Source organism: Musca autumnalis, unplaced genomic scaffold (genome assembly GCF_047663935.1).
Source record: "Musca autumnalis isolate F117 unplaced genomic scaffold, ASM4766393v1 scaffold_1, whole genome shotgun sequence".
Taxonomy (NCBI): domain Eukaryota; kingdom Metazoa; phylum Arthropoda; class Insecta; order Diptera; family Muscidae; genus Musca; species Musca autumnalis.
This window is the reverse complement of record NW_027411644.1, coordinates 207,305,060-207,318,699: the sequence shown is the minus strand read 5'-3', so window position 1 is coordinate 207,318,699 and position 13,640 is coordinate 207,305,060. Positions and strand designations below refer to the sequence as shown.

Here is a 13,640-nt window from a genome sequence, read left to right as displayed (position 1 = left end):
AAACTTCTTTTTCGCAGGAAAACAAGAGAAATGGAAAGAGGGGAGTGTGAAAAAATTGAGATGTACAGCAGTCAGAATGAAGTCCGAAAGTTCTACCAAAGAGTGAAACATCAAACTGATGGCTTTGGTACAGGCCCATCCTCTTGTAGAGAACAGCAAGGTAATTCGGTAACAGATAGTGTGCTCAGGATATGGAAATAACAGTTCTCCAAACTGTTGTTATCCGATAGTAGCGAAGACGCGAAGATACCACAGATTCAATTCCAGAAGATGGTATTGAATGTATACCGCCCAGCCAAGATGAGGTAAAGACAGCATTAAGTCGGCTGAGGAATAATAAGGCAGCAGGACCCGATGGCTTACCAGCCGAGCTGTTCAAAACCGGAGTCGATAAGGTGTATGCATCAGCTAGTTAGCTTCATCTGGCAGGACGAACGCGTACCCGACGATTGGAACCTGAGCATCCTGTGTCCCGTCCATAAGAAAGTAGATAGGACTTTATGCTCCAACTATAGTGGAATAAGTCTTCTCCCTATCGCCTACAAGGTAGTGTCAGGGATATTGTGCGAACGACTAAAGCCCATGGTGAACGAAGCACCAGGAGAAGATAGGGTAACATAATAATTGGACCATACCAATGCTGCTTTAGACCTGGCAAGTCCACCATTGACCAGATATTTACTCTGCTGCAAATCCTGGAGAAGACCCAAGAGATGCAGATCGACACCTACCACCTTTTTGTCGATTATAAAGCAGCCTTCGACAGCCCGCTACGTTCAAAGGTATTCCAAGTCATGTCTGAATTTGGTATCCCCACAATGCTCATTCGGCTTTGTAAAATGACTCTAACTGACACAAGATCTCCAGTTAAAATATGAAAGAAACTCTTCGAAGACAGCCTTTCGTGTGATCTCTTCAACATCCTGCTCGAAAAGGTTATACGAGAGGCAAACGTCAAAAGAAGTGGCACAATGTACACCATTAGCCACATGTTACTTGCTTATGCTGATGATATAGACATCATGGGACGATCAGTAAAAGAAGTAACTGATACTTTTATGAAGGTCGAAGGAGAATCTGCTAAAGTGGGTCTGGTGGTAAACGGCGAGAAGACCAAGTTGATAGTGTCGGCGCGCAATGCGTCCATTGAGATCGGATCAACTGTTGAAGTTGGTTCCTATGATTTTGAGGTAGTAAAAGATTTCGTATACCTCGGCACCGCCGCACAGTGGTTCAGAATCGTTTTTCCTGGTCAAAATTCTGTAACTTATGAACGGATAGAGATATACTCATAATTCTTTTTTTGTTAGACAGATAACACAATCGGCTTTCAGACGAATTATAAGCGGTCAAGTTCGGTCTGGTAGTTGCAGAAATTCAAGGTCAAAGTTAAACTTTTGAGTTTTTTAACTATTTTTCATCAAAATATGAGTGTTTTTGTGGTTTTTATATCTTCCTATGTATTAAAGATGGTCAAACACCAACAAATAAACGAAATAATTACCAAAAAAAACTGAAAAAAAAATTCGAAAATATGTCGAACAAAATTTTTTCAAAAATTTGTAAAAAAAAATTTAGCAAAAAAATTTTAATTTTTTCAAAAATTAAAAAAATTCTCCATGGGTTTTAATAAAACTTATATAACTCGTATAAAAACTCATAACCTCAAAAAAGTTGTAATTTGTGTCAAAAAACTGTGGAAACAGCATAGAAAAACACACATTTTTACCCATGTAATTTCAATAAATTGAAAAAAGTGTTAAACGGACGGAACGGGACGGGTACAAAAGTATATATGGGCTGGAAGAAGAGATTTTGGGCATCTTTCTGTGAAAACAGAAAGATGTTCCATGTTGTTCCACAAAAGTTCTAGTCCACTAAATTTGGAATTTCATAAAATTTAGTACCCGAGGAAAAATAAAATAGATCATGTTGTGTAAACGCTACGGTAATTTACTAAAACGATTTTTAAAGGCCACAATCCTACCTACCTTATAAAAAACAATGGACACAATAACTGTTATAGTTTCAGAGAAATAGCTTCGTCTTTCTCCAGAAATTTGCAAAAATTACGTATTTCCCAAAAATGGGGAAAATGCCCGTCTTTAGGGGCACGCCACGCCCACACCTTCCAATATTTTGGCCTAATTTTTTGGTTTCCTTATTTTCAATATGTTTACTATCGAATACCATATAGAAATTAAATATCTTTCACAAAACAAAATTTTGATTTTTGGCCAGGAAAATCGATTCCTGAACCATTGTGCGCCGTAAACACAACAAAAGACATCAGTTGTGAAATAAAAAAAAAATTATTGTAGTGGGCAACAGATGCTACTTTGGCTTAAGTAAGCACTTCAAAAACAATGCCACAACTCGTCAAACAAAAATAACGCTTTACAAAACACTGATACTACCCGTGCTGATGTATGGTTCCGAAGCCTGGGTACTTGCGCAAGCAGATAAGGCAGCGCTTGTCGTGTTTGAGAGAAAAATTCTTCGAAAGATCTACGGGCCAATCTGCGTTGACGGTGAATATCGACGTTGTATGAACCACGAGCTTTATCTGCTATACAACGACATCAATATAGTTAAACGTATCGAGATGCAGCGATTGCGTTGGCTAGGCCATATAATAAGAATGAGCGATGATGAACCCTCTAAAAAGGCGTATAAATTCGAGCCACATGGCGGTGCACGTAGAATTGGCATGCCAAAGAATATATGGCGCAAACAAGTGGATGATGAGATGACAAGGCGCGGTATTCCAGAAAGCGAAGCACTAAACAGAGAGAATTGGAGATCTTTTTTTTTTGTTCGGTCTTTGGAACAATTGTTTTGTAATGGGTCAGCTAAGTATGTAAGTAAGTTAGTACAATTTATAGTTTTACGTTTTCACCAACATAGTTTATGACTCTGTCACATAAAGTATATTTTCGGATATATGACAAATTGATTGCTTACTATCAGATACAGAACTTCATACAGTTGAAATTTATACTGTTTCTTACGTTTCTGTAATTTTTTGTTAATTTTTTATGTTGTTCTGATATTGTTATTGTTTTTTTTTTCATGATTGAATTTATAGTTTAAGACTTAAAACACTATAAAGCTATTTTCAGTTTCAGTTACATAATGTGTTTGTCAGTGTGTTTGTGAGTGTATGTGTTATTTAATCTTTTACATTTTTTAAATATATTTATTTTGTATGTCTGCATATAATTTTTTAGAGTAAGATTAAGTATTTTTTTAATGCTTTGCATAGCATAATTTGTGTTAAAGTTGTTGTATTTTTTCTTTAGAAATTCAGCAAGATTTCATAGTACAAGTATTTAAGGGATTGTTGATGGATTTGTTGTTTTTATTTACTGTTAAATGTATTAAGCTACGAACTGGATCCTGTATATGCATGCCATGTATATAGACTTATTTATATATAAGTGTATATATAATATTTTATAATTTAGAGATTGTTCATTTGGTCTGTGTTAGTTACAAGAGTTGTGTTTTTGTTTTTAAGTTATATGTTTTGTTGTTGTTTTGTTTTAGGGTTTACTATGTTTTTTATATTATTTTTATGGAGTTTGTTTTTTTATTATTTTAGATACTTTTTTATATTTTACGGTGCTCTTTTTTATTTTTGCAAGTCATAAATGTGTTAACACATGTTGTTTATTTGTGGCATTTGGTTAACATGTTTTTACCATAGTGGCATTTATTTTATATTATATAGTTTTTTTATCATTTATATGTATATATATTTGTTATACATTTTAGGCTATATTTATGTTGTGTTCTTTTTCAATATCAGTTTCCATTTATGATTGAATTTACTATTATTTTTTCTGTAGGTATTGTTTTGTTGTAAATTGTTTTTCTTGCCTTGGGTTTTTATCGGTAAATAGTGGTCCAGAATGCTTATATTGTAAAGTTATTGCTAGGGTATGTCTGTTTTAGGATAGAGAAAAAGATAAACGGAAGATTATTAAAATATTTAATAGCAAAAAAAAACTTCACTAGATAATGAAATAAGTGATTCAAAATTATTTATATACATGTACTCGTATGTATTATAAAAATGTAACAATAAACTAAAAATAAAAATATTAAAAATGTTATTTAACATAAACATGTCATTCAACAAAAATCAAATATAAACAAGAGACAGAGAAAATAAAAAAAAAAATCAATACATGGCCGATTTGTAGTATTCCTAAGAGGAGTTAATTTATTAACTGATGTTCTGGAATGTGGAGGGAGATTATAACTTGTTTTCATGTAACACGGCACAATGTTGTTGTTTGTGGTCAGGTAATGGAGCTACAGCTATATATTTACGAGATTCGTGTCGATTGGTGTAAAGACCTTTTACAGGTGACGAATCATGGATCTATGCGTAAGAGGCCGAAACAAATTAGCACCGTGTGGGATGTGGTATCCGATGGAATTGCAATTTTTGAATTTCAAAAAAAAGCTGAGTTGAGCTGAATTTTGCTAGGCCCATTTGTGCCGAAAATTTCGAAATTCGAAAAAATGGCTGAGATTATTTGACAGAAGATTTTTTTCGAAAAAAATTTGACAGAATTGCAATTTTCGAATTTCGAAAAAATTTAAGTTGTGCTGAATTGTGCTCAGCTTGTGCTCATTTGTTCCGCAAAAAAATTTTCGACAGCTCGTACCATTTTCGAAAAAACCGTTATTTTCGAATACATGACAGACTTGCAATAGCTGAGATATTCGACAAAAGATTTTTTCGAAAAAAATTTGACAGAATTGCAATTTTCGAATTTAGAAAAAAATTTAAGTTGTGCTGAATTGTGCTCAGCTTGTGCTCATTTGTTCCGCAAAAATTTTTTAGATAGCTCGTACCATTTTCGGAAAACCCGTTATTTTCGAATATATTGCAAGTCTGTAATTTTCGAATTTCGAAAAAGCAAAAGTTGTGCTGAATTCTGCTCAGTTTGTGCCAACTCGCGCAGTTAAATTTCTTTCATTATCTCTAACCGTTTTAAAGATATGGCAATTTCGAAAAACCATTATTTTTTGTATAAAAACTCACTGTAATTGCTGTAAAAATGCAAATATCGAAATGATCTTTTTTGTGCTGAGTTGGATTCGCCGAGCACAATTTTTCGTCCATACATTGGAAATTTCCAACTTTACTCGCACAATTCACCACAGCTTTTGTTTTTTTCGAAATTCGAAAATTGCAAGTCTGTCAAGTATTCGAAAATAACGTTTTTTCGAAAATGGTACGAGCTATCATAAAAATTTTCTGCGACACAAATTCAGCACAACTCACCTTTTTTCGAAATTCGAAAATTGCAATTCCATCGGATACCACATCCGTTGGGGTCTTCGAGGACGAGCCAAATCCAATGAAAGTTGTCCATAGAAGAAACACTTCGAAGCAAATGGTTGGCTGCTTTTTCGGCAAAACTGGCCGTGTGGCGACAATTCCGTCAATTTAGAGTGATACTCCACAATTTATTTGCCGTAAGTTTTCGGAGAAATTCGAAGCGAGCTCTTAAATCGGCTCAAAGCAGAGCCTTTTTGACTGGCCAAAACGTGGATTTGATGGGTCATCCGCCATACAGCCCTGACTTGGCATCCAGTGATTTTTTTTTATTCCCTCACATTAAGAACAAAATACGTGGTCGATAGCTTCGTCGCCAGAAGATGCTGTTGTAGTGTTCAAAAGCAACGGTTTGGAGGTGTTTCAATCGGAGTGGAAAAAGTTATTCGACAATAGGTTTGAGCGCATGCAAAGTTTACAAAATCATGCTGGAAAATACTTTAGAAAAAATAAAAATATTTGTGATGATACATATTCGCGTTTTCATTATTAGGCCAGAAACTTATATAGTAGCCCTCGTATAAAATGTGGAACTATATCGAAAATTTTTCGTAGAGAAATTTGCTGACCTCGCGAATTTTTAAATATTGTATACTGCCAACGAAAACTAAATAAAAAATTTCAGCTATTTCGATTGGATAATGTTGAGAAAAACTCCAAAATTCTAAAGAACGTGAAGTACCATTCTATGGGCACTATATTAAATCGTTGACCGACTAGAGAAAAACTATCGAAGACAATATACCAAATTTTTATTATTTCGGATAGGTGATAATGGAATGTATAAGTGAAGACTTAGTAACAAATCTCAGCTATATCGGGCGGTAAAGTTCTATGGGAGCTATTTTATTAGATATAAACCATTTCCAATGTCAAACATCATAAAAGTAATATAAAGTTCTGTACCAAACTATATGACTCCATGATTGCTTAAGTCTGGAGTATTCTCTGTATTAAATATTGCGAGCTCTATCGTAATTTCAACAGACTAAAGGACGGACAGACATCTTTATATATTAATAATTGTTACAAAAACATCCAATACGGGACAAGGGAGATATCTCTCATATCAATGAGTAGCACCCCGATTTCTAGTAGCTCAATGAAGTGGGACCTACTGTTTATTGCCGATACCGAACGGGGTGTCTTAAGTAAGACACCACTTTTAGAGAAGTTTTACATGGCTGAAATACCCAGGAAATGTCGCCAACATTACTGAGGTGTATTTTGCCACAGTCGGAATCTTTATAGAGAAGTACAAGGACGATATTACCGCCATACAGGAAATACGATGGATTGAGAAAAGCATGACAACAACACCGAAAGGTGGCGCACTGTATTATTGTTGCAGCAAAGAAAGATAGATATGTAGCCATTTAAACGTAGCAACTAAAGTACGAACAGACACAACGCGATACAGTAATTGGAGTTGATTTACGATGACCTAACCCCACGGTTCACAGTGTTGCCGCTTCTATACAAAAGTGGACAAAAATAGAAGGAGTTGACCTAGGTTGATGAATTTTTGCACAAATACTACAAGGGCATAGGAATGAAAAATTTCAACTTTGGTCCATATCGGTTCAGATTTGGATATAGCCCCCATATATATCTCTCTCCGATTTTGCTATAACTCGGTCAATTTTTTATCGAATAGCCCTCAAATTTAACATGGGATGTTTCTTCAGGCCACTGTTCAGTTTTACCGATTTTGATTTGATTTCACAAAAATCGGTACTGATTCGAATATAGCCTCCAAATATATCTTTCACCGATTTTGCTATAAATCGATCAATTTTTAAAACATAGCCTTCAAATTTATGATGGGATGTTTTCTTAATGCCTTTTCCGGTTTCACCGATTTTGACAAAAATCGGTTTAGATTTGGATATAGCTGTCAGATATATTTTCACTAAACACGCAATGTATGTGAGATATTGAATAAATTAGGAAAATATGGCGTAATTATCCGTAATTGAGTGACATCGGGCGAAATTGTATATATGGAAGCCATATTCAAACCTGAACCGATATGGACGAAAGCTGATATTTTTAATTCCTGCGCCCTCATAAGTACTTGTGCAAACATTCATCAACTTAGGTCAACGGAAAAACTGAACAGGGGCCTGAGGAACATCCCATGTTAAATTTGAAGGCTATTCATCAAAAATTGAGCGAATTATAGCAAAATCGGGCAAAGATACATATACACTCCGGTTCATCTGAATAGAACCAACCAATATTTGCCTACAAATACCGTTATATCTGACGATAGGAGAGGAATTGAAAATTATATTTTTGTGGACATGTAGAGTAGCCGATATTTTGAATACCTGACATGTTTCACATATGCATTATAACGGCACTTTTTACTCGCTTTATGAAAAAATGTCAAAATATTAGCATGTTTTACACAAAGCATTTGTCAAATGTGGTAAGCTTTTACAAAAAATTATTTATAATTATAAATAAAGGCCGTGAGTGTTGATTGCCAATATATATTGTGCAAAAAATGTGTATTAGGGTCTTGGAATTTGATGAAAATCGATGCTTAGAACTCCAAAAAATATTCATATGAAGAAATCGGTAGAAACAATTTACAAAGTCAAAATTTAATATCGAATTATGTTCAAAATTTTCTAGACAACAATAAAATTACAAAAAATTCACATTTGATAGGTGTATGAGTCCGAAACAGAGGAAATATGGTAAAGATAACTCAAATGTCTACCTTTCCAATCCAAAAATTTATATTTTATCTCAGGAAAGAGAATGCAAATCGATGGATTCCACCCAGTTTCGTTAGCTGCGGGCATCTATAGGTTAAAAAATAAAGAAAATCCCACCGCAGAAAAAGCATAAACATATGTAAAAGTTAGCATAATATTTTTTGATTTTTGTGCGGTGCCACCGTGGTGCAATAGTATGCACACCCGCCTTGCACATTGAAGGTCGTGGGTTCGATTCCCCGGCCAGGCAACATCAAAAATTTCAACAGTGGAAAAATACTCCTCTGTAATGTTGGCGATATTTCCTGAGTATTTCAGCCATGTAAAACTTCTCTATAAGTGGTGTCTTAAGACACGCCGTTCGGACTCGGCCATAAACAGTAGGTCCTGTATGAATCGGGGTGCACTTATTGATATGAGAGAAGTCTCCCTTGTCCCGCATGGGATGTTTGTGGAACAATTATTATTATAACCCCACGGAGCTCTCAACAATCCCAGAATTAAGTCTCTGGTACGACTTCGTAACCATGAAGACTACTACCAGTTGGTCTCCAAATGGAGCCGGGAACAACACGGTACCTCGATACATTATCGCGATAATTCGTACCTCGATAAATCGAAAATCTCGAGCTCGGTACCTTGAAGCCATTTCCAATGCATTTTAACCCCGATAAATCGAAACCCTCGACAATTCGTATAAAATGGCGGTCATTTGGATTACGAATTATCTAGATTCTACTATAGTTGTAAATTGGTAAGCTGCACTAACAACAGATAGCCACTGCATATTCCACTCAACTGGCCAAATTGCTTAATCAAAGCTATCCTCGTCCCGAAAACATATCAGCACAATGGCAAAATATTGTTCACTCCATGCAAACAGCCGCAAAATACGTACCTGGATACCGGAGACATCCTCCACGGAATCCATGGTAAGACCAAGAGTGTCGTGCTGCTACCGAAGAAAAAACTGCATATATGGCTACTCTACAATCAGTCGCAACGCGTATCGCACGGGAGAGATATCGGGAGAAAAGGAGAAAGGAAAAATACGTTCTTTCCCAGGAACAAGAGAGAATTGGAAAAGCGAGAGAGCGAAAAATTCGATATGTACAGGAACCAGAATGAAGTCCGAAAATTCTACCAAAGAGTGAAACATCAAACTGATGGCTTTGGTACAGGCACATTCTCTTGTAGAGACCAGCAATGTAATTTGGTAACTTATACAGATAGTGTGCTCAGGTTATGGAAATCCATTGTTTGACCACCTTCGCCAACCTAGTCTACACCAATGTAAAGGTAATATTTTCTTCTTCCATTGACAGGCTTTGCCGTTGGAATACCCCTACTAGAAGCCGATATATTCACAAAGAATAAAACTTTGAATTTGTCTTCACATGAGTTTTTCCTCATTCCGACCCCTAAATATTATCCGACTATCACCAAAATCAACAGGTTTCTTCCTCTGTGGGGCCCCCATCTACCCCAAAAATTCGTGACTATCAGATCAAAATTTCAACCTGTAGCGTGATTACAAAAAATGGAAAAATTGGATATATTACTGACTTTTGCTATATCTCGGTTGTTTGCCCACTTACGCCAATATACTTTGCATCAATATAACGGAGATCTTTTCTTCTTTAATTGGCTTCCCTTTTGGAATACTACTACCAGAAGCGGAGATATTCGCATAAGAAAAAACGTTGACTTTTCTCCACATAATATGAATATTATCCGACTATCACCAAACTTAATAGGCTTATTTCTCTGAGGCACCTGCATCAACTCCCAAAAAATTCGTGACGATCTGGTCAAAATTGCGACCTCTAGCGCGATTACAAAAAAATCGGAAAATGGGACGCATTACCGACTATTGCGATATCTCCGTTGTTTGACCACCTACGACAACCTACTTTTCACCGTTGTAAGGGTGATACTTTCTACTTTTCTTGGTTTTTCTTTTGATATGCCTCTTAAAGAAACAGAGATATTGGCTTTGGAATAAAACGTTGACATTTCTCAAAATAAGTTTTTTCCCATTCCGTCCCCTGAATATTATCCGACCATCATCAAAATCAATAGGCTTCTTCCTCTGTGGGATCCCCCATTGACCCCCAAAATTTCGTGACGATCCGATCAAAATTTGCGACGTGTAGCGCGATTTCGAAAAAAAAAATTGAAAAATGGGATGTATTACCGACTATTGCCATATCTCCGTTATTTGGCCACCTACGCCAACCTACTTTGCACTATTGTAAAGGTGGGATATTTTACTTTCATAGTCAGGCTTTGTTTTTGGAAGTTCCCCATCCAAAGCTTTGATTTTCGTCATTATATCTTAAATCGCAAAAATGAAAAGTTGGGTTGTATTAGCGGCTATTGCGATATCTTCGTTGTTTGACCACCTACCACATTAGCAGGTTTTGCTTTTGATATACCTCTTATAGGTGCGGAGATAAGCGCTTTGAAATAAAACGTTGACTTTTTCTCCCTCCGGGATCCTCATCAACACCCAAAATGTTGTGACGATCCGATCAAAATTGCGACCTGTAGCGTGATTACAAAGTTTAGATGGATATACGGACGGACGGACGGACACACTTAGCCTCTTGTCACTTGACTCAGCTCTTTCATTTTGGTATATATAAGTATGGGTCTACGACCATTATTTCGAGGCGTTACAAACTTTTTGGCCAAAACCAACTTATAATACCCTCCCCACATAGTGGTGTAGGGTATAATAAGGCATCATGAATCGATGGCTAACCAGCCGAGCTGTTCAAAACTGGCAGCGATACGCTGATTAGGTGTATTCATCAGTTAGTTAGCACCATCTGAGCATCCTGTGCCCTGTCCACAAGGAAGACGATACGACTGTATGCTCTAACTATAGGGGCATATTTCTTCTCCCTATTGCCTACAAGATAGTGTCAAGGATATTGTGCGAACGATTAAAGTCTATGATCAACAAATTAATTGGACCATACCAATGCGGCTTTTGACATGGCAAATTCACCATTAACCAGATATTTACCCTGCGGCAAAAAGCAGTCTTCGACAGCCCCCTACTTTTAAAAGTATTCCAAGCCATGTCTGAATTTGGCATCCCCACAAACCTTATTCGGCTTTGTAAAATGACTTTAATTAATACTCAATCCTCAGTTAAAATAGGAAAGAACGTCTCCGAACAGTTTAGTTCTATAACAAGTAAAAAAGTATCAGTCGGCTTTGCCGACAGAGATATACCCTCAGCCTGTATATATTGAAACAATTTTTTCTCAAAAAACGTATGTATTTAGGCGTTTTAAAAAATTTTGGGAATTTGAACCGGCAAAAAGTTTCATTAGGATTAGAGATCAAAAGTTTTGCAGAGGAGATACTAAAAGGAATGGATCTACATATAGTGCCATAGGGGGTTTTTACACCCTTCGGGATGTTTGCTCAAGAAGTATGGACTTGCCCCTTAAAAAACGTTTACCATCGTAATTGAGTCAGCGAATACAAGTTGCTTCAACAAAAATCAAAGTGATTCGATAGCAGGTCTTAAAGTGAACTTATCCGAAATTTTTTGTGGGAGGTACCGGATGGAGTAGACAAATATAGTCCATATTTGAACATGATCTATATCTAGTAGATATATAAGGCTATGTAAAGTATGGACCAATTCGACCACTCCCTTCAAGAGTTACCGTATGAAAAAATTTTCCGAACATGTTTGAAATTTTGTGGGGGAGGTACCTGAAGGCGTGGACCGATATGAGTTATGTTCAAACATAAACTATGTTTGGACAAAATATTACTAAGGACATATTTTGGACCGAATCGGCAGATCCGTTTGAGAGTTATCTTTCGCTCCAACCACCTCACACGGTGTCATAGGGGTTTTTTGCAAGTGTCATGCTATTTTCTCAGGAAGTATGAAACTTGTACCGTCGTATGGAGGGCAGTGAATACAAGTAGCTAAAACAAAAATCAAAGCGATTCTAGAGATGGCCCTAAACTGAACTTTTCCGAAATTTTGTGTGGGAGGAACCCGAAGGAATGGACCTATTGAGACCATATTGGAACCTCATATTACTCTGGTGGAAAGTTTACTCTGTACAAAGTATGGACCAAATCGGTCACTCCCTTCAAGAGTTCGTGCGCACAAACTTTCCGAACATTTTCGAACTTTTGTGGGGGAGGTACAGGAAGGAGTGGACCAATGTAGCTCATCTTCGAACTTAAACTAAGTTTGGGCAAAATTTTACGAAAGCCAAAATTTTAACCGAATCGGTTCATCCGTTCAAGAGTTATCGTGCGCTCCAGGCAAAAGGACATACAGACAGAGGGACGGACATTGCTAAATCGACTCCAAATTGTCTGAAACACATTTCGTCCAAACAAACTTGGGGTCTAAAACCATTATTTCGTTGAGGCACATTTTCATCGTATCAAAGTGTATATACCCTCCTTAGCCTGAAGGCTGAGGGTATATAAAGGTTTTAAACAAGGAGATAGCCTTTCCTGAGATCTCTTTAACTGCCTACTGTAAAAGGTCATACGAGATGCAAAGGCCATGTTACTTGATTATGCCTACGACATTGACATCCTTCATAACTCTCAAAAAATCGAAAGAGATTCTGCCAATTGCAATCACTCCTTTCTGCATTTATCGTGCCCATCACACTTTAACTAGACACTGTGGAATTTTTAAAGCTTTTGAACCATTATGTCAGTAAGCTTGAACTTCCCCACGAAAACATTTTGTGGCTGTAAATGTTACTTTCGGTACAAATTTGTAAACGATCCTCGAACAGCCTTTAAACTTGCTTCAGTGTAGTTGAACTATTATGACCCATCTTGTTGTACGTTTGGAAGAAATTTTACGATGTGAAAATTTTCGGCCAAATCTGATACTCAACTCATTAATTTTAGTGTCCATCAGTCATTTGAGTTGATGTCGGTAGGGATATTTGGAGATTTTGGAACATTATCTCAGGAACTATGGACTTGCCCCGAAAAAATGTATACCGTCGTGAAACAGGCCGCTAGCATAATTTGCTACAAAATTATGATCTGAAAGGAGTTCCTAAACTGCACTTTTGAAAGGAGAGCACTGACTTGTCCCATCTTTGAACTTGAGTTAAGTTTAAACATAATATACTCAGTCAGACAGACAGACGCAAAGAGCAAAATCGACTTCAAATTGTCTGTAACGGATTTCGTCCAAACATGTGTGGGGTCTATACACATTATTTCGATTGAGCACATTGTTATCGTATCAAAGTTTATATACCTTTGTTGACCTAAAGTCTAAGGGTATAAAAAACCAGGCAAATTACCTATAGTGCATCGTCATAAAAGTATTAGTTTGAAGTCCATGTAATTTTTAAACCTCTGCTAAGCATACAAACACATGTAATGTCTTCAAACATCGATGTCATGCCAATACTTCCATGGAAATTTAATATGAAGTAAAATTACAGAATGCTGGGACACCTTCGTAAGTAACAGAAAGTTCATGCGAAATAATCAAAATCAATATATCCCCAATTTAATTCTGGAGGACATTA

The 13,640-nt window shown here is 36.5% G+C and overlaps 1 protein-coding gene across 8 annotated transcripts in view; it reads right to left on the bottom strand.

The window, feature by feature from the left end:
- Positions 1 to 3,527: 3,527 nt before the first annotated feature.
- Positions 3,528 to 13,640, bottom strand: part of Gycbeta100B (guanylate cyclase soluble subunit beta-1-like) — a 649,167-nt gene continuing 639,054 nt past the window's right edge. For all 8 annotated transcript variants that reach the window (XM_073959955.1, XM_073959950.1, XM_073959948.1 and 5 more), the window contains one exon: positions 3,528 to 3,948. The gene's annotated coding sequence lies outside the window, so the exon portion shown is untranslated. The remainder of the gene's footprint in view (positions 3,949 to 13,640) is intronic.